The sequence below is a fragment of the Miscanthus floridulus genome, chromosome 8, assembly GCF_019320115.1.
Source record: "Miscanthus floridulus cultivar M001 chromosome 8, ASM1932011v1, whole genome shotgun sequence".
NCBI classification, from domain to species: Eukaryota; Viridiplantae; Streptophyta; class Magnoliopsida; order Poales; family Poaceae; genus Miscanthus; species Miscanthus floridulus.
Window position 1 is genome coordinate 9,548,913 of NC_089587.1, and position 21,900 is coordinate 9,570,812.

General features: G+C 46.3%; 1 pseudogene; it reads right to left on the bottom strand.

The window, feature by feature from the left end:
• Positions 1-81: 81 nt before the first annotated feature.
• LOC136471075 (probable methyltransferase PMT27) lies at positions 82-21,462 on the bottom strand (annotated as a pseudogene).
• Positions 21,463-21,900: the final 438 nt, after the last annotated feature.

Sequence of the window (21,900 nt, forward strand, 5' to 3'; positions counted from 1 at the left end):
CGTATCACTTAGGTCCATACCTCTCCACGTTGGTTTCTCATGCTGACGTGGCATGATGACTAGGCTTTAAGGCAACAGTGATTACCCTCCGTATGCAGCTCTCATGTCCATGAGGTTCCTGACCCTGGACCAGTCGATGCCCAGGCCGTTGAGGTAGGACCCGTCGACGGCGCGCCACCAGTGGTCGTAGTCCACCATGAAGTCCTCCGGCGCCGGCTTCCCGTACACCCCGGCCTGCGAGCCGTTGAGCCAGTACGGCGGCGTCCGCACCCGCCGCGGCCACTCCGAGGGCCACTCCGGTAGAAGGTTACCCCGACAGCTGGCTCTGTTCGATCGGTTCATGGCCATGGCCATGGCCATGGCATGGCATCGCGGCGAGTGGTCGGAACTTTACGTGCCTTTCCAGATCTCGACGTCCTCCGTCAGCTTTTGGTACACCGACGTGGCGGACCAAACGAAGAAACCGCCGGGGCGCAGGACGCGGTTCAGCTCCAGGAGGAGAGCGCCACCTGCACGAGGACACGGCAATCTCGGCATCGTCAGCAAGGGATCTCGGACAAGGAGGACGCACAGTGGAATGGGGGCGGCGGCGCAGCGCACCGTCGGCGTGCCATGGGACGCGGCACCGTGCGCAGTGGACAAGGTCGAACTACTTGCTGGGGAAAGGCAGGCGTTTGGATCCCATGACGGCAGAGATGGCCGGGATCCCGCGCTCGAGCGCCATCTGCACCTGCGCCTCGTGCTCGTCCTTGGGCGCGAACGACATGGTCACCACGTCATGCTCGAACAGGTAGCCGCCGAAGCTGGCCACGCCACAGCCGACATCGAGCACCACCCGCGTGTGCTTCCCCCACGCGATGGCGCAGACGGACTGGCCAGACAACGCAGAGTAACCTCCTTACTCTACATACACTTTCTACCGGAGCGATCGAAACAAACAAACAAACCATGGCCTGGTCATTGGCCATTGGTGATGCATGGTACCTGCTGTAGGAAGTCGATGTAGTGCAGCACACCATGGATGAACTGCGTGCCGCCGCCGGGGAAGGTCAGGTACTGTCTGTTAGTTGATCTCCACTAATAGGCCCAACGGTCTATTGGGCTCTTGTCTCTGCTCCCTGATCGGGGGAGCCCAACCCTAATATGGTTGGTGGGCCCCTGTCGCACAGCACATATATAAAGAGAGGTGGGGATCACGGCTCGCACTATGAGGTTCAATGGAGCAGCCGCCATCCCACCTACAGTAAACCTAAACCGATCTAAAGCGTGCTGCCAGCGACGGGATGCCCCACCACCGCCGTCGCCACTGCAGGCCACAGGGTCACCACGGTCGCCACTAGACTTCACGACATCGCCACCACGACGCCTACAACGCCGTGGCACCAGCGTCTACGCTGCTGCTGCGTCGCAATAGAGAAAGGCGACGAGGTCTACCTGGTTCTACGATTACACACAGAGGTACACACAACGATCTAACAATGGTATCAGAGATAGGTTGCCAGTGTGTAACCCTAACCCTAATCGGGTAAAAGAAAAGAGAAGTAAGACCGAGGTGGCGGACATCACTGACTACCGGTCGCCACCGCGCGGGGAAAAGTGCCACACCGCTGTCCTCACCGGCGTGCGGCAAGAAAACAAGAGAAGAACATCCATGTTCGGATCAGAGAAGAGAAAGGGGAAAGGATCTCAAGAACCCTAACCCTAACCCGCGCAAACAGCTCGGGGAAGAAGAAAAAGAAGGGCCCTCGGCACTTGAACCCTAACTGGGTTAAAGAAATGAGAAAAAGAAAAGGTTTCGGCCTTAAGATGAATAGAGTCGAACCCTAAATCAGAAAAGAAATCAAAGAAAAGAAAAGAAATAAAAAAAAATCCAAATCGGACTCAACCAAAAAGAGAAACAAGATCCAAAAGAAAAGAAGAGGGTTTTCGGCCCAGAAAAGAGTCAAGTCCCGAAACCCTAACCCAAATTTTTGAACCCCATCCCAAATCAGGTTAATCCCAAAAGAAGAAGGGGAAGGGGGAAGAAGGGGAAGGGAACCGATTCGGATGAACTTCGAAAAGAAAAAGAAATCAAAAGAAAATGAAACCCTAACCCTAGATCCCCATTTGGATGAACTCCGAAAAGAAAAGAAAGAAGATTAAAATCGGTTCAATCCGAGCACCAAAAGAGATCCAGAGAAGAAAAGAAACAAAAACCAAAGAAAGAAGAAGAACAATCCAAACCCTAATCCCCATCACCGGTTCGGACAAGAGAAACGAGATCCAAATCGGAGAAGAAAGGGGAGAAAAGGGGGCGGACCTACCTCGCCGTGCGTCGGGATGACCCTTCGCTGGCGCGGGAGAAGAAAGGCCGAGCCAGGGGTAGTGTTTCGCCGAGCTCGGCCAAGGGGCGCCGCGGCCAGGCCGCTCGACGGCGGTGTGCTCACCCGTTGGGGAGCACGCACACCGGCGAGGGGGCCAGCGACGGCGCCATGGCCGCCTCGCTCCACCGCCTTCGCTCACTCTCGCTCGTTGCGTCGCTCGGTACCTCGCTGCGGCTGAGAGAGAAAGAAGAAGGAGAGCGGCGACAGAGAGAGCGAAGAGAGAGAGAGCAAAGGAGCAAATGAGCTAGGGTTTTTCGGGCACCGGCCGCGGTGTCGGTTTTTATACCGAGCAAAACGCGCATGTCGCCATCCGATGCTGGATGAACGGCTGAGATAGAGCGAGCCAGTTTTGGCCCAGGCGGGGCGCGCGGCCGAGCGGGTTCACCGGCCCAGGCCCAGGTTGTGGCCTGGGTGTGGGCAGCGCGCGGTAAAAGGAAGTGGGCCGGGCCGTTTTCACTGGCTGGGCTGAAGAATAGTACGCTTTTTGAGTCAATTTCATTTTTTCTTTTTCCAGTAAAAGTTTTATTCCCTGGAAAATAGAAAATGACTCAAAAGAAAATAGAAAAAGTATTTTTTCCCAGTGGGTAAAAATTCAAGAAATTGAGAATACTTTTTCCACTGCTAAAGAAATTATTTATTCTCTAGTTAATTTGTACCAACATGGTATTTAATTAGAGAAAAAGAAAAATTTTCCGCTGCTAAAGAAAATGTTTATTCTCCAGTTATTTGAACCAATGTGGTATTTAATTGGAGAAAAAGAGTTTTGACATGATTATGATGTTGTTATTTTCTGACCAACGTTGTTAATAACAATATCATAATTTTAATGATTTATGTATTAATTTTACTTCTGCCCAATGGTGATGTAGAATTAGTGTATAAGAACAGATGTAAATTTTAATGATTTATGCATTAATTCTATTTCTGCCAAACGATGATGTAGAATTAGTGTATGAGAACAGTTGTATAATTTTAATGATTTATGCATTAATTTTACTTCTGCCCAATGGTGATGTAGAATTAGTGTATGAGAACAGATGTAAAAGTTAATGATTTATGCATTAATTCTATTTCTGCCCAACGGTGATGTAGAATTAGTGTATATGAACAGTTATATATTTTGATTTTGACCAACGTTGGAATCAAGACATGCAAATAGTGTTATTTCTATGTTAAGAAAATATTTGACCTGGTTTTCATCTTAGCTGAGGTGAACTGGGTAGTCACCTCACCGCGTTCCACTGATTCTGTGGCACCGGTGAGGGAGATAAAAGAGAATGATGCCGTTTGAGCAACTAAAGAAAGGGATTTTGAATCCCAAAAGATGTCCTATAACTTTGAACATAGGAAGTGGGTCACTGCTAATATGAAATGTTTGGTTGTGATAAATAATACGATTGAGCCTATAATTGTGGGCTCAATCCCAGAGTGTGACATGGTCACCGAATACCTCAATAGAATAAAGAGTCAGTTCACTGGCTCTTCAAAGACATATGCTACCTAGCTGATAAAGCAGCTGGTGATAGAGAGTCACTCTAGAAATGGTGGCATAAGAGAGCTCATGATGCGTCGTCGAAATTATGGCACTATCGTTTAGGCCATATTTCGAGGGGAGAATAGAAAGACAAGTTAAGAATGATATTCTTCCTCCATTAGAGCTCTTAGATTTAAAACAATGCAGAGAATGCATAAAAGAAAAGTATATAAAGAAAAGTAAGAAAGATGATAAACGAAGCGTAGGAATTTTATAGATTATTCACACAGATATCTGTGGTCAGTTTCCTGTAAAGAGTGTGGATGGTAATGATTCGTTCATAACATTCACAGATGATTACTCCCGTTATGTCTACATTTATCTAATCAAAGAAAGAACAGAAGCATTGGATAAATATAGATATTTAAGGCAAAAGTTGAAATCCAACGTAATTTAAAGATAAAGATAGTCAGATCTGACCGTGGGGGAGTACTATGGTCGGCATACCCTATATGGCCAAGTTCCTGGACCTTATGCAGGGTTCTTACAGGAGAATGACAAAGTAGCCCAGTATTCTATACTGGGTGAACCTCAGCAGAATAGAGTAGCTGAAAGACGCAATCGTACAATGAATGGATATGGTGCGCAGTATGATAAGTTACTCCACCTTACAGTTGAGCCTGTGAATGGAGACGTTAAAACCGCCATTCATATTCTCAATAGAGTATCAAGAAAGTCGGTGCCCAAAACACCGTATGAGTTGTGGACAGAAAGAGTACCCTCACTAAACCCCTTGCGTGTATGGGGGGGAGCCCTACTGAGGCTAAAGTATTTAACCCAAACATTGGGAAGCTAGATCCTAAAACAATAAGTTGCCATTTCATTTGCTACCCAGAAAAGTCAAAAGGTTTTTGTTTCTACTATCTAGAGAGACATACAAAGTTTATGGAAACAAGACACACTATTTTCCTAGAGGATGAAAAGATGAGGAGGAGCATGGTAGCTCGAGAAATTGACCTTGAAGTAAAGCGGGTGTATGCACCCACTCCAATGATTCATGGGCCATTTTTCTCACTACCTGTTGTCGCTGCACCGACAGTGCTAGATACTATAGTGTCAGCACCTATTGTTATCCCACCTGTGGCAACAATGAATGACGATGAGAAACCTGTTCTTTAGGATCCTATAGAACCTATTGCCACACATGAGGGGAGTAACAGCAGCCTCAAACAGAAGATGTGCCAAATGTGAAGGCCCCTAGAAGGTCTCAAAGATTTAGAAAATCAGCTATTCATGCTGATTATGAAGTGTACAACACTAAGGAATTTAAAATGGAGGATGATCCCACCTTGTTTGACGAAGCCATGAGTAGTGATCATTCATCAAAGTGGCTTGAGGTCATGGAAGATGAAATGAAATCAATGAATGTCAATAAAGTTTGGGATTTGAATATAATTCCTAAATAAGCCAAAACAGTAGGCTGTAAATGGGTCTACAAGACAAAACTTGACTCTCAAGGGAATATAGAGAGATATAAAGCGCGACTTGTGGCAATAGGCTTTATGCAAAGAGAATGGATTGATTACAATGAGACCTTTTCTCCAGTCTTATGTAAAGATTTCTTTAGAATCATAATGGCATTAGTGGCACATTACGATTTAGAATTACATCAGATGGATGTAAAGACGGCATTTCTCAATGGAAACTTAGAGGAAAATATTTACGTGGCACAACCGAAAGGTTTTATCATGAAAGGAAAAGAACGAATGGGATGCCGCCTAAAGAAATCTATTTATGGATTAAAACAAGCTTCAAGACAGTGGTACTTAAAGTTTGATCAGACCATAGAGAATTTTGGGTTTTAAAGAGAATGTAGAGGACAATTATGTCTATGCAAAGTTTAAGAATGGGAAGTTTATCTTCCTTGTCCTGTATGTGGATGATATCTTACTTGCTAGTAGTGATGTCAGTCTACTACAGGAGATAAAGATATTTTGTCCTCAAAACTTGATATGAGAGATCTTGGTGAAGTCTCGTTCGTTCTAGGGATCGAAATTCACCGAGATAGAAGAAAAAGGGTATTAAGACTGTCACAAAAAACATACATAGAAAGAATCTTAAAGAAATTTAGTATGTATAAATGTAGTCCATCACCTGCTCCTATAGTCAAGGGCGATAGATATGGGGATTTTCAATGCTCCAGGAACCAATATGAGCTCAATCAAATGAAAGTGGTTCCATATGCTTTAGTTGTCAGAAGCTTGCAATATGCTCAAGTATGGATGCGCCCTGACTTGGCATTTATTACCAGGTTTTACTTGGCAGATTCCAGAGCAATTCTAGAACAGAACACTGAAAATTAGTAAAGAAAGTCTTGCGTTATTTGCAAGGAACGAAAGGCCTCATGATGACATATAGAAGATCCGATTCACTCCATATAGTGGGATATTCAGATTCTGATTATGCGGGAGATGATAGAAAATCCACGTCGGGGTATGTATTCACTCTCGCAAAGGGGAGCTATTTCATGGAAAAGCTCAAAGCAAACTGTCACTACATCATCCACAATGTATGATAGTTTGTAGCATGTTATGAGGCAACGGGCAGGTGAACTGGCTAAAGAAGTTCATACCCGATTTTAAAGGTTGTTGACGACTTAAAGGATCAAGATGCCCAAGAGGGGGGTGAATTGGGCTAATTCTAAATTTTCTTGCAATAATCGAATTCTACAGATAGCCCAATTAACCCCTTATGCCTAGAAAATTGTTTTAATCAAACTAACGCACAAAGGACTTGCAACCTATGTTCCAAAATTACTCTAGCATGGCAATTCTATGAATGTAAAGACAAGTATTGAATTGCTCAAAGTAAATACTCAAAGTAAATGCTCAAAGTAAAGAGAGAGAGGAACGCGGTGATGTTTTGCCGAGGTATTAGAGAGTTGCCACTCCCCACTAGTCCTCGTTGGAGCATCCGCGCAAGGGTATAGCTCCCCCTTGATCCGCGCAAGGATCAAGTGCTCTCTACGGATTGATTCTTTGACACTCCATCACGACGAATCACCCAAAGCCACTCACAACTTGAGTTGGGTCACCCACAAGCTCCGCCGGGTGATCACCAAGCTCCCAACCACCACCAAACCGTCTAGGTGATGGTGATCACCAAGAGTAACAAGCACGAACTCTCACTTGACCACGCGAAGCCTAATGAGAAGATGGATGCACACTTGGCTACTCTTGATTCACTAATGAGGCTACTCTCTTGGATTCTCAAATCTTAATCACCTCACTAGGACCTTGCTCTTCTTGGCACTCACAAACGTGTTTCTCAGCTGTTGGAATAAGCAAAAGTGACTCCACACACGAGTGGAGCTTCTATTTATAAGGCAGCCTGAAAAATGAACCATTATGAGCTTCTATGGGGTGACCGAACGCTCCGGTCAGTTCAACCCGCGAGCCAGTGGAAATGTATTGATTGGACGCTGGCAGGGTCCGGTCACCACTGACCGGACGTGTCCGGTCGCATGAAACCATCACTGGATGCTTACTGGACTCGACCAGACACTGAACCCTCAGGGTCCGGTCAGTACTGACCAGACATGTCCGGTCACAAATTCCCTTCTCTGGAACCTTACTGGAGTCGACCGGACACTGCCTTTCAGCGTCCGGTCACTTGACCTCTCCAGTGTCCGATCGCACCGAACGCAATCTGTTGATCAAATGAACTGATCAGACCCTGTGGCCAATGTCCGGTCACACCAGAACCAGCATCCGGTCAGCATTTGACCCTCCATTCACTTTCAACTCTCGATCATATGTGAATGAAGTTTGCTCCAATGGATCTTAGGCATTCATAGGAGCTACCTAGAGCTAGTTTTAACAAGTGTGCACCACACCTAACTCACTAGACTCAACTAGGTCAAGCTACCCATCCATACCCCCCTTTATAGTATGGCCAAAGGAAAAACAAAGTCCTAAACTACTCTAAGTGTCTCTCCAACTCCAATCGACACTTAGAACTAGTCATCCTTAACCTTATCGTCCATCCTTTGAAAACCGAAACGATTTCCATCGTAGGGGCATGACCACCTCGATTGCCCAATCGATCTCCATTACCATGACCTAACTTAATTGCCTCTGCAAAACACATGTTAGTCATAGTAATCTTATATTGACATTAATCACCGAAATCCAACTAGGGGCCTAGATGCTTTGAGTCTCCCCCTTTTTGGTGATTGATGACAATACCACCTCGAGTATGTGAAAGAGTGAGGTTTTTGACAGGCTTGGTTCATATAAGCTTTTGTTAATAAGAACAAAAGTGTTAGTCAAGCTTATATGACCTAAGCCAACATAATGTACTCAAAGGATATGAATTAAGCATGAGTACAAATAACAAAGCTCATTTGCATCGGAGTATAAACATGGAAGCAAAAGCAAATGAGCATTACACAAGTGATATGACATATAAATAATGCAAAGTAGAGAGCACACATGTCATATATCACAAACATGTAGATATCACTATCACATAGATATAATAATATGTAGGAAAGTAACACATGAATGCATAATAGTAATAGTGTATCACACAAATAAAACTCCAAATATATATAATAAGCTAATACTATAAAACTAGCTCCCCCTAAATATCGCTACCCCTGAGTCTACATACTCGAACCCTCTCCCTCTTTGGCGTCAAACACCAAAACCTAAGGGTCGGTCGGCAGGGCTATAGCGGACGAGCCGGGCGCTGAAGTACGTGGAGCAAGATGAAATTGGGCGCCATCATCATCTGATCCTAAGCTCTGAACTGACTGACCCTCTGAAGCAGGAAGTGTCACTGAAGCGGTCTGGGTCTAAGTTGGGGCAGGTGCTGCCTAGGAAGCTGCTAGTACGTCTATCGTAGGATCCGAAGAGGCGATAGATGATGGGAGCCTCTGAGTAGTCACTACAACTGGAGCTGCTGTTGAAGGACCGGCGGTATGCATATGTGGCGGAGTAGGCATGCCGGTCAACTCGCTAAAGGATGCTCCAAGACTCCTGGAGACTGACGTGTTAGGCACGAATAGCGAGGGTGACTGCTCCGGTGAGAAGCCTGTGTGATATGGAGTGAACTACGAGGCAACCACTAGTGAGAACAACCACTGGGATACCTGAACTATGGGTGAAGCAAATGGAGCTAGAGGCTGTCCCTGACTCTAAAGCCCACTAGGCTATATAGCTAGAGTCATCGAAGTGGTGGTAGGCTGAGCAAGCTAGGGCGAAGGCTGTGGCTGTGGGGCCCCAAGTGCTGTCACTACATGCTGCATAAATCCCATAAGCTGCTGCTGCATGAGTAACTGCTGCTGATGCATCTGCTGCTGATGCTGCTGAAGGAGCTGCTGCTATCTCTAAAACTCATCTTGACAAGCCTGGAACTGTGTGAAGTTGGTAGCAGTCTCCTGTGTCTGTCGTGCCTAATCCTACTATATCCACTCAAGAATGGCAATCAATGCGGGGTCCGTCTACAGTGCTGGTGGAGCTGAGCTTTTACTACCGGCCTCTGCATCATGTCTACGTGGAGGCATCTGAGGAATTGGCAGATGGTCATCATCCGAGCTATCACTGGACTTGGTCATCCCCTACTAGGCCTCAAGCTGCTCCTCCTCTATAGCGGCTATGCCTCTAATGATCTCGTCCTGCTGAGCTGCTGACTCGGGAACATCTGGATGACGACTGGGCTAAGCGGGTGCCTGTGGAGTGCTGTGCCTGATCCTCTATGCCATGTTATATGCGGGAAACTCAGTGGTGGTAGCCTTGTACTCTGCAACCATCTCAAGGGTCCTGACCTGCATAGACTTGAGCATCAAGAATGTGACCCAATGTGCATAAGGAAGCTGTCTGCGACCCTTGAAGCCCTTAGCAATAGTATCCTCCATCTCTGATAGAAGGAGGTCCCAGATGTCAAACACGGTCTGCTACATCAGGGCATTCAGGAGCCAGAGCTATAGGCGAGTCAGACCCTCTCTGTATACCAACCTAGGAAGTAGTGTCCTCCTGATAATGGCCTCTAGCACACGAGCTATAGGAGTTAGGTCACTGGGGTTCCTGCTCAACCCCTCACCAAAGGGCTCCTTGAAGCAATGCCGCACCAGATCTGTAGGAGGCACCAACCCTCTATGAGAACACCTGGGAGGCTCCTGCTGTCCATAACACACCTCATGCAATTTGATAGGCTGATCTTGTAACCTCGGTATCTCCTAGGCCCTGAAACTCATCACCCTATAATCTCTACCGTTGAATGCAAAGTGAATGAAGTTGTGATGCGGATCAACGTAGAGTGAAGCATAAAACTGCCAGACCCAATATGGTACATATACTCCTGTCCGACCAATTAGATCTACGAGCCCCGGCAAATATGACAAGTAGGGGCGGATGTGCTCTCCGGCTGCTGCCATAATAGACTCTAAACTACAGACTCTGAGATCTGAACACTGCCTCACTGTTCAAATATACGTTGTAGAAGTCCTCCTGGAGCGGTGTGTAGAAACCCTCAGCTGCTCTCTCATCCCTCCTCGGAGGGAACCACACGTCAAACTCAACAAAACATAGCTGGCGAACCTGCCTAGCCGTAGCGGCCCTCAAGTCAAGGTGTACCACTGGAGGCAGACCCTGTGGTCTGGGTAGTGGGCGTGAACCCCTATGCTGTGTAGCTGGCCTCGCTAGAATAGTAGCACTGGTACAACCAGAGCGGCGTAGCTAGGGTGCCTGCTCGGTCTGCTCGGCCTGTTGGCCCTCCTGAGTGTCTTGAGCTGGCTGAGGCTCTGCTGGTGGGGGCTGCTGCTGTGACTCCTGCTGAGACTCCCCCTGACGCTGAGGCTCCTCAATGGCTAGACGACGTTCTGCCATCGTGATAGTCCTAGGTGGACTACCATGAAGTCTCTCGATCTCCCTCAGTCTGCCCTGCGCATCTGGTGCCAACTGATCTGCTATGACAACTCCACTGTGGGCACCACCTCTCTCAGCATGCTCTGCGGCCTCAGCAACTGCAGCTGCTCTCGCTGTCTCTACGTTGGGGTACTTGTGTTTCTTGGATGTCACCTGCTTTGTTGCTTTGCCTTTCGGTCCTATAGGCTAGCGAGACGGGGGCCTCCGATCATCATCACCTGGACCACCACCAATATTCTTGGTGTGAGCCATCTAATCTGACAAGAGGATGAACTGCCGATGATGAACATCAACTATCAAACTGACACTCCCGAGGCTTGGCCTCGATCCTTACTCATGAGCTTGGCTCTGAGTTGACTGCCAACTGCCACAAGAACCTCAACAGCACCGACTCGCTACATGATGAAATAGATGGATATACAAATAAATACAATATGTCTAATAGATGCGAAAGACCTAGGAAGCAAGCAATGTAGGTGTAAAATTGAGACGACGGGCATGCTACCTGATGATCAGCGATCTAGAAAAGGAAGAGACATGACGCGGGGGAAACCTCAAAACCGGCTAGATCTAGGGTTAGGTTGCAAAGCACTTCGATGAAATGGCAGCCCTGGATGTGATTTGACATCAGTGATTGAATCAATCTAGGTCATGAGCAGCATAATGTGGTTGCTGGGGCATGGCCTTATCGACAAAATCGATGGCACAACGGTTGTGAGTCGACGACGTAGGTCACACCGGGGCACAACGAAGCATGAAAGCGGTGCTGGTGGTCGACGGCGAGTGAGGCGGTGGCACTGCTCGGTGGCGCGCGAGCTAGGGTTGGTGCGGTGGTTCAGCGCAGACACGGCTGTGCGGAGTCAGAGGCGTGGGATAGCGACGGCTTGGAGACGGCGGCTGTGGCGGTGCGGCGCTTAGGCACGGGAGGGCTACAGCGGCTAGGGCACGGCTGGCGCGGAGGTGGTGGCTATGGCAATCACGACGATTAGGGCTAGAGCTCGGTGATGGCGGCATGGAATAGACCAAGAGTGCACGGGAGGGCTGCGGTTAAAAGAGGGCCCCACACGTAATAGAGAAGGAAACGAGGAAGAGATCTGAAACCGTGCGAGATCCACTGACCGGACGCTACCACCCAGCGTCCGGTCGATTCCAGAGAGGTCTAATTCCTCTAGAATCAGGACTGGACGCGTCCAGTGATCCATGACCGGACATAGGCAAGGTTCGGTCAGTACAGCCAGTTCCTTCTCCAAACGACTAGATGCTGGAACCCTTCCTGACCGGACGCACAAACGCAGCGTCCGGTCACTCCTTCATCAGCAGTTCACCTCCTTCATCAACAGCGTCTGGTGCAGCGTCCGGTGCACCTTTTCTAGCAAATCTTCAGAGTTCCTTCGTGCTGCCTGTTCCCAATCAAGTCCCAACTTGAATAAGATCCAACTAAACACCAATTGGGACTGATATGAGTGACCTCTTTTAAACCCTCATATTTTTCAAAATATTTTGCCTTAGGCTATAATTCTTTTTAAGAAAATAGGCAATAAGAGGGCAAATGGAACAAAATGACAAAACAACATCCATGTATATGCACTACTATGTAAGTAAATCTAGTTGCTTGTCAAGTTTGATCCAAGGTTAAGCTTCTTCACACGCTTTTCGGCGGTTATCTTAACCATGTTAGACAAGCCCTATATGCATTGCCAAAAATTTAACATGTTGTATATTACAATGAATGCAAGGGACAACACAAGCTCAATTTTTAGTGAATTTACTAAAATCAAGCACATTGAGCTCATTCCGTAATCTACAAAATGTAGCCTCATCTAGCGGTTTAGTGAAGATATCTGCTAATTGATCTTCGGTTCTTACACCTTCTAGTGATATATCATTTTTAGCAACATGATCTCTTAGAAAGTGATGGCGGATATCTATGTGCTTGGTGCGAGAGTATTGAACCAGATTATTTGTAAGTTTTACCGCACTTTCATTGTCGCATAAAAGAAGTACCTTTTCTAGAACTACACCATAGTCTAGCAAAGTTTGTTTCATGTATAATATTTGTGCACAACAAGCACCCGCGGTAATGTATTTTGCTTCGGCGGTGGACAAAGCCACACTATTTTGTTTCTTAGAGGACCAAGACACAAGTGATCTACCAAGCAAATGGCACCCTCCGGATGTGCTTTTTCTATCAACTTTATATCCAGCGTAATCCAAATTAGAATAGCCAATTAATTCAAATAAAGCTCTTTTGGGATACCAAAGGCCAATGTTTGGTGTATGCTTAAAATACCTAAGGATTCTTTTTACGGCTATTAAATGAGTTTCCTTAGGACTAGCTTGAAATCTAGCACACATACACACACTAAACATGATGTCGGGCCTAGATGCGGTTAAATATAACAAGCTATCAATCATAGAACGGTAGAGAGTTTGATCAACCGGGTTACCTCCCTCATCTAGGTCGAGATGTCTATTGGTAGGCATTGGTGTCTTGATTGGTTTACATTCATCCATCTTGAATCTCTTGAGAAGATCTTTTATGTATTTCTCTTGAGAGATGAAGATGCCTTATTTCATTTGCTTGACTTGAAAACCAAGAAAGAATGTAAGCTCACCAATCATGGACATCTCAAACTCCTTTGACATCAATTCACTAAATTCTTTGCATGAGTCTTCATTTGATGATCCAAAGATGATGGCAACGTATCAAGTGCAAACCAATCTCTCCGTGCAAACCAACTGCGGGGGAGAGGTGGGAGGGGGATTTGCAAAAGTGTGATTAGGAGCGAGCGTAATTACACTTTTGCAAATCCCCCCTCCCACCTCTCCCCCATAGTTGGTTTGCACGGTTTGCACGGAGAGGTTGGTTTGCACTAGATATGTTCCCAAAGATGATATCATCAACATATACTTGACAAATGAAGATATGCCCATCAAGCTTCTTGGTGAATAGTGTGGTGTCAACCTTCCTAATGGTGAAGCCCTTCTCAATGAGAAAGTCCCGAAGGCGCTCATACCAAGCTCTTGGGGCTTGCTTAAGCCCATATAGTGCCTTGGATGACCTATAAACATAATTAGAATATCTAGGGTCTTCAAACTCGGGAGGTTGATCAACATAGACTAGTTCATTAATAAAGCCATTTAAAAATGCACTTTTCACATCCATTTGATATAGTTTCATTTCATGATGTGATGCATATGCAAAAAGGATACGGATGGCTTCTAATCTTGCAACCGGTGCAAAGGTCTCTCCAAAATCCAAACCTTCAATTTGAGAGAACCCCTTTGCAACTAGTCTTGCCTTGTTCCTCACAACAACACCTTGATCATCTTGCTTGTTGTGGAACACCCACTTTGTTCCAATGACTCTTGCACCTTTTGGTCGCTCTTCAAGAGTCCAAACTTCATTGCGAGTGAAGTTGTTCAACTCTTCATGCATGGCATTAATCCAATCCAGATCTTTAAGAGCTTCTTCTACCTTGGTAGGCTCATAGCAAGAGATAAAAGAGTGATGAGCAATAAATAAAGTAAGTTTTTGAGATCGAGTCATTACTCCCTTTGATGGACTTCCTATGATGATATCTTGTGGATGACCTTGTAGGAGAGGTGTATTTTTTCTATTGACCACTTGGGGAGGAGGTTGTGGAGCATCAACATCTTGTGCTTGTACCACCATTTGCTCATGGGAGATATGAGTATCTTTATTTTCTACTCTTCCATCTTTTTTACCATCTTATGGCACACTTAATGAAGAGGGTTGATCAATGACTTGTACATCATCTTCATCATCTTTTAGCTTGATGTCTCCCACCGGAATATTCTTCATGGCCTCCCTCAATGGTTCATCACCTACATCATCAAGATTCTCATGTGCTCCTTAGGAGCTGTTAGATTTATCGAATTCCATATCATATGTTTCTTCAACCAAGCCGGTGGCATGATTAAATACTCTATATGCTTTGGACTTCAATGAGTAACCAACAAGAAAACCTATATCACAACATCTTTGGAACTTCTCTAGGTGTTGCCGCTTCTTGTAGATGTAGCATTTGCAACCAAACACCCTAAAGAATGAGACGTCCGGCTTCTTCCCATTGAGCAACTCATAAGGTGTCTTGTCAAGGAACTTTTGAAGGAATAGGCGGTTGGATGCATAGCATGCGGTGTTGATTGCTTCCGCCCATAGAACTTCGGGGGTGTTGTACTCATCTAGCATTGTCCTTGCAAGAGTGATCAAAGTCCGGTTCTTCCTCTCAACTACACCATTTTGTTGAGGAGTATAAGTTGCGGAGACTTCATGTTTGATTCCAACTTCATCACAATAGGCTTCAATATTTGTGTTGTCAAATTCTTTACCATTGTCACTTCTAATCTTCTTGAGCTTCACTTCAAATTTATTTTGAGCTCTCTTGGCAAACTTCTTGAAGCAATATGCAACTTTGGATTTGTCATGAAGGAAGAACACCCATGTATACCTTGAATAGTCATCCACAATCACAAGATAATAGAGATTTCCTCCCAAACTCTTGTATATTGTTGGTTCAAATAAATCCATGTGTAGGAGTTCTAGCACTCTTGTGGTTGACATGAAAGCTTTGGTTGGATGAGTATTTGCAACTTGCTTGCCAGCTTGACATGCACTACAAAGTTTGTCTTTTTCAAACTTTACATCCTTCAACCCTCTCACTAAATTATTCTTCATAAGCTTCTTGAGTGAGCTCATCCCAACATGAGTAAGTCTTCTATGCCATAGCCACCCAAGTGTTGTTTTGGTGAATAGGCAAGTCTTCAAATTTGCATCTTCGGAGGTGAAGTCAACTAGATATAAGTTGTTGTATCTAAATCCATTGAATATCACTTGATTGTCATCTACCTTGGATACAACAACCTCTTTCTCGGTGAACAAGCATTGGAAGCCAAGATCACACAATTGCCCAACGGATAGCAAGTTGAAGCTCAATGAAGCAACATAGAGCACATTGGAGATGGAATGATCATTTGATATTGCCACTTTACCCAATCCTTTAACCTTGCCCTTTGAATTATCTCCAAATGTTATTTTCTCTTGTCCATCTACCTCTTCATCTAGTGAGGTGAACATACGAGGGTCACCGACCATATGTTGAGTGCAACCACTATCAATAACCTAATGACTTCCACCGGTCTTGTAGTTCACCTACACATAAGAGATTCAAACTTTAGGGATCCATACTTGTTGAGGGCCCTTCACCTTCTCAACAAGTGACTTAGCCACCCAAATCTTCTTAGGCCTATTCTTGTTAGGGGGTCCTAAGAATATGACTTTTATCTTTCCACTAGAATCTTTTCTAAGCATGTAGTGAGCATTGAAAGTAAAGGGTCTAGCATGCTTGGGCAAGGGTTGTGGTGGTGGAGTTTGACACTCATGAGCAAAGTGGCCTTCTTGTCTACACTCAAAACATCTCTTTGGCTTTGGCTTTGGCTTTGATTGTTGTTGTTGAGCTTGAGCCTTTTTCTTCTCTACACTTGCCACATATCCAATACCATTTCTATCCATCTTCATGACGGTATTCATGAGTAGCTCACTTTGGAGATGCTTGCCTCTAGCAAACTTGCTCAATCCCACCTTGAAATGCTCTTTCTCTATCTTGAGCTTCATATTCTCTTCCTTGAGAATATCATTGTTCTTCTCTTCCTTGAGCTTCTTGTTTTCTTCTTTGAGCTTCTCGTTCTCAAGGATCAACTCTTTGTCATGATCAAGAGTTTCTAGCACAATGGTGTTGTGGCTTTTCATCTCTTCAAGATCTTTCATGAGCTTCTCATTATCACTCTTGAGCTTGACATACTCATCATAGTCATTGCACTCAACTACTTGCTTGCCTTTGCTACTAGATCCATGCTCAATGCTTTCATCAATTAAATCATCACATGAAGTAGCTATATCAATCTTGACAACATGGTTAGTAGCATCATGTGGCTCATTTGATAAAAATTCTTGAGCAATAACAAGAGTATCATAATTGATCTTAAGAGTAGCGTAATCATCTTTTAGCTTGTTGTGGCTAGTGATGAGCTCATTGTGCACCCACTCAAGTTTATCATGTTTATCTTTAAGCTCTTTCTTAGAAGATTTGATCTCCTTGAGTTTGGATGATATAGCATCATTAGTTTCTTTGAGCTCAACGTTAGCCTTTTCCAATGTATCACATTTAGCTAAGAGTGAATCATTTTTAGCATGAAGCTTTTCATTTGTAGCTCTACTCTTTCTAATGATCTTAGTGTATTTTCTTAGTATTTTGACAAGATCATCATATGTAGGTGAATCATCATCATCGCTATCGCTATCATCATCATTAGCTTGCTCATCATCACTACTATCATCACTATTAGTTACCTTGCGTTCACCCTTTGCCATAAGGCATAGGTGTGTAGAGGATGATGGCGATGGTGGTGGTGAAGATGCAATATCAATAGCAATGGCGGCCACCTTCTCATTGTCACTATCATCATCGAATGATCCACTTGATGAATCAATGTCCATGAGCCAATCACCGACAATGTAGGCCTTTCCACCCTTCTTCTTCTTGTAGAAGTCCCTCTTTTTGCCATCTCTCTTCTTGTATGGCTTGTTTTTTTTCTTCTCATCTTCATCTTCACTGCTTGAGTCATCTTTCTTGCCCTTGTTCTTGTTCTTGAACTTGTCTTTCTTGGGCTTTGTCCATTGATGAGCTAGATGGCCAAGTTCGCCACAATTGTAGCAATTCATCTCAAAGATTGGCTTTCTTCTTGAGCTAGTGAAGAACTTCTTCTTGCTGTCAAACTTGATGCCACTTTTGTTTAGCTTCTTTAGCATCTTGGCGGTCTTCTTCACCATGAGAGCAAGACTTTCTTCATCATCTTCATTACTTGAGCTCTCATACTCAAGTCTTGCTTTGTCCTTATCTTGGCTAGCTTTGAATGCTAAGTCCTTCTCTTTCTTCTTTGTAGAGGATGAGCCATCTTATGGTGTGATGTGCATGTACATCTCATGAGCATTGATCTTTCCCAATATTTGTGTCGGTGTAGCGGTGGAAAGATCACCTTGATGTAGCACGATCACAATGTGCCCATATTTGTCAATGGGGAGGACACTCAAGATCTTTCTCACAATGTCGGATGGTGACATTTGAGTAAGTCCAAGCCCATTGACTTCCTCTACAAAAACATTTAAACGAGAATACATCTCATTAGCACTTTCTTTAGGAAGCATCTCAAAAGAATTTAGCTTTTTAATTACAAGATGATAGCGTTCCTCATGCTCACTCTTGGTTCCCTCATGGAGCGCACAAACATCCGACCATAGTGCATGGGCGTCTTTGTGGTTCCTTACACGGTTAAACACATCTTTGCAAAGGCCTCTAAAGATAGTGTTTCGAGCCTTTGCATTCCATTTTTCATAGTTAACCTCATCACCTTATAGGTTAGTAGCATCCCGAGGTTTTAGGAAGCCTTGAGAGGTGGCTCTAAGAATACCAATGTCTAGAGCTTCTAAGTATGCCTCCATGTGGATTTGCCAATATGGAAAGCCATCTCCCTCAAAGATAGGAGGAGGTCCATCCCCGTGAGACATCTTGCTCTAAGCAGTTAAGCTTAAAAATGTGAGCACGAGGCTCTAATACCAATTGAAAGGATCAAGATACCCAAGAGGGGGGGGTGAATTGGGCTAATTCTAAATTTTCTTGCAATAATCAAATCCTACGGATAGCCCAATTAACCCCTTGTGCCTAGAGAAGTGTTTCTATCAAACTAACGCACAAAGGACTTGCAACCTATATTCCAAAATTACTCTAGCATGGCAATTCTATAAATGTAAAGACAAGTATTGAATTGCTCAAAGTAAATGCTCAAAGTAAAGAGAGAGAGGAACGCGGCGATGTTTTGCCGAGGTATCGGAGAGTCGCCACTCCCCACTAGTCCCCGTTGGAGCACCCACGTAAGGGTGTAGCTCCCCCTTGATCTGTGCAAGGATCAAGTGCTCTCTACGGATTGATTCTTTGACACTCCGTCGCAGCGAATCACCCAAAGCCGCTCACAACTTGAGTTGGGTCACCCACAAGCTCTGCCGGGTGATCACCAAGCTCCCAACCACCACCAAGCCATCTAGGTGATGGCGATCACCAAGAGTAACAAGCACGAACTCTCACTTGACCACGCGAAGCCTAATGAGAAGATGGATGCACACTTGGCTACTCTTGATTCACTAATGAGGCTACTCTCTTGGATTCTCAAATCTCAATCACCTCACTAGGACCTTGCTCTTCTTGGCACTCACAAATGTGTTTCTCAGCTGTTGGAATGAGCAAAAGTGACTCCACACACGAGTGGAGCTTCTATTTATAAGGCAGCCTAAAAAACAAACCGTTATGAGCTTCTGCGGGGTGACCGGACGCTCCGGTCATATTAACCGGACGCTCCGGTCAGTTCAACCCGCGAGCCAGTGGAAATGTATTGATCGAACGCTGGCAGGGTCCGGTCACCACTGACCGGACGTGTCCGGTCGCATGAAACCATCACTGGATGCTTACTGGACTCGACCGAACCCTGAACCCTTAGGGTCCGGTCAGTACTGACCGGACGCGTCCGGTCATAGATTCCCTTCTCTGGAACCTTACTGGAGTCGACCGGACGCTGCCTTTCAGCGTTCGGTCACTTGACCTCTCCAGCGTCCGGTCTCACCGAATGCAATCTATTGATCAAATGAACTGACCGGACCCTGCGGCCAGCGTCCGGTCACACCGAAGCCAGCGTCCGGTCAACATTTGACCCCCTATTCACTTCCAACTCTCGATCATATGTGAATGAAGTTTGCTCCAAGGGATCTTAGGCATTCATAGGAGCTACCTAGAGCTAGTTTTAACAAGTGTGCACCACACCTAACTCACTAGACTCAACTAGGTCAAGCTACCCGTCCATACCCCCCTTTATAGTATGGCCAAAGGAAAAACAAAGTCCTGAACTATTCTAAGTGTCTCTCCAACTCCAATCAACACTTAGAACTAGTCATCCTTAACCTTGTCATCCATCCTTTGAAAACCGAAACGATTTCCATCGTAGGGGCATGACCACCTCGATTGCCCAATCGATCTCCATTACCATGACCTAACTTAATTGCCTCTGCAAAACACACGTTAGTCATAGTAATCTTGTATTGACATTAATCACCGAAATCCAACTAGGGGCCTAGATGCTTTCAATGATATCTATAGACCACTTAAGTTATACTGCGATTATAATCTGGCAGTACAGTATGCTCACAACATAAGTCAAGTGGTGCTGCCAAACACATTAACATAGAGTATTATGTTGTGATAGATAAAGTCCGAAATCAAGTCATAAGTCTTGAGCATATAAGTACAGAAAAGATGCTCGTGGATCCGCTTACAAAAGGCTTACCACCCAACATGTTCAGAGAACATGTAGCTAGCATGGGTTTAAGGGAAAGCCTAAAATTTCTGGACAAAAGAAGGCCCAAAGATAAGTATCTATTTCAAAATAGAGTAGTGTGTTGTAGTTGTTAAGTCTATCGACAATGGACCGTGACGATGAGACATGCTCTATGCGCTAATCTGTAATGGAATGAACAAAAGTAAATGAAATTGAAAGATGGTAGTGAGATTAAGGGGGAGAATGTTAGTTGATCTCCACCAATAGACCCAACGGTCTATTGGGCCCTTGTCTCTGGTCTCTGGTCGGGGGAGCCCAACCCTAATATGGTTGGTGGGCCCCTGTCGCACAGCACATATATAAAGAGGGGTGGGGATCACGGCTCGCACTATGAGGTTCAACGGAGCAGCCGCCATCCCACCTACAGTAAACCTAAACCGATCTAAAGCGTGCTGCCAGCGACGGGATGCCCCACCACCGCCGTCGCCTCTGCAGGCCACAGGGTCACCACGGTCGCCACTGGACTTCGCGGCATCGTCACCACGACGCCTACAACGCTGCGGCACCGGCGTCTACGCTGCTGCTGCGTCGCAATAGAGAAAGGCGACGAGGTCTATCCGGTTCTACGGTTACACACAGAGGTACACACAACGATCTAACATTGTCCGCTCACCTTCACCCAGTTCTGGTGGCCCTTCACCTCCACCAGCTTCGTGTGCGGGACATTGTTGTACCATACCTGCACGTACGTCGCCGCCGGCACGACGAACGGCCACTAGTCAGCAATGCATTGCCGCATGGAGATTCAGAGACGCGGACGGACGTACCCTATCTTGGCTCTTGGGCCACTCGATGGGGCGGTGGTAGCCGGTGGGGAGCGCGACGAGGCACGTCGGGCCCTCGTCGGGGCAGTGCCGCTCCCGGTGCTCGTACCGCCGGAAGTTCTCCGGCCGCAGCTTCTTGATGGCCTTCTCGTTGTCCAGGCACGGGATGTAGTCGGTGCCGGCCTTCACGTTGCACACCCGCCACTCATGCTCCTCGCCGCCGCCGTTCTCCGCGCCGTTGCCGTCGTTCTTGCCGCCCTCCTCGCGGCGGTCCGTTTCCCGGTGTGACTCGTCGGCCTGCGTCGCCCACGCCTTCTGCTCCTCCGCGCGGTCTTCGGCGATGAGCGAGTCCTCGACGCCGAGGCCGTCGTCCTAACTGGCATTTCTGTCCGCGCCCCCGTGTACTCTGACTCCGACACGGCCGGCTTGTCGCCATCGCCGCCGTCGGCATCTCCGAAGACCGACGACGAACGAGTGCTACGATGCCCGGAAGCGGCAGCAGCCGCCGATGTGCGCCGCCGACGAAGACGCGAACGCGGCATGGTACATCCGGCTCAACTCGTGCGTGCACCGCGTGCCGACGGGCCCGTCGAAGCGCGGCACGCGGTGGCCCTCGGAGTGGCCGCAACGGGTGTGGACGCCGCCGTACTGGCTCAACGGCTCGCAGGCCGGGGTGTACGGGAAGCCGGCGCCGAAGGACTTCACGGTGGACTACGACCACTGGTGGCGCGTCGTCGACGGGTCCTACCTCAACGGCATGGGCATCGACTGGTCCAGGGTCAGGAACCTCATGGACATGAGAGCTGCATACGGAGGGTAATCACGGTTGCATTGAGCCTAGTCATCATGCAACATCAGCATGAGAAGCCAACATGGAAAGGTATGGACCTAAGTAATACGGCGTACAA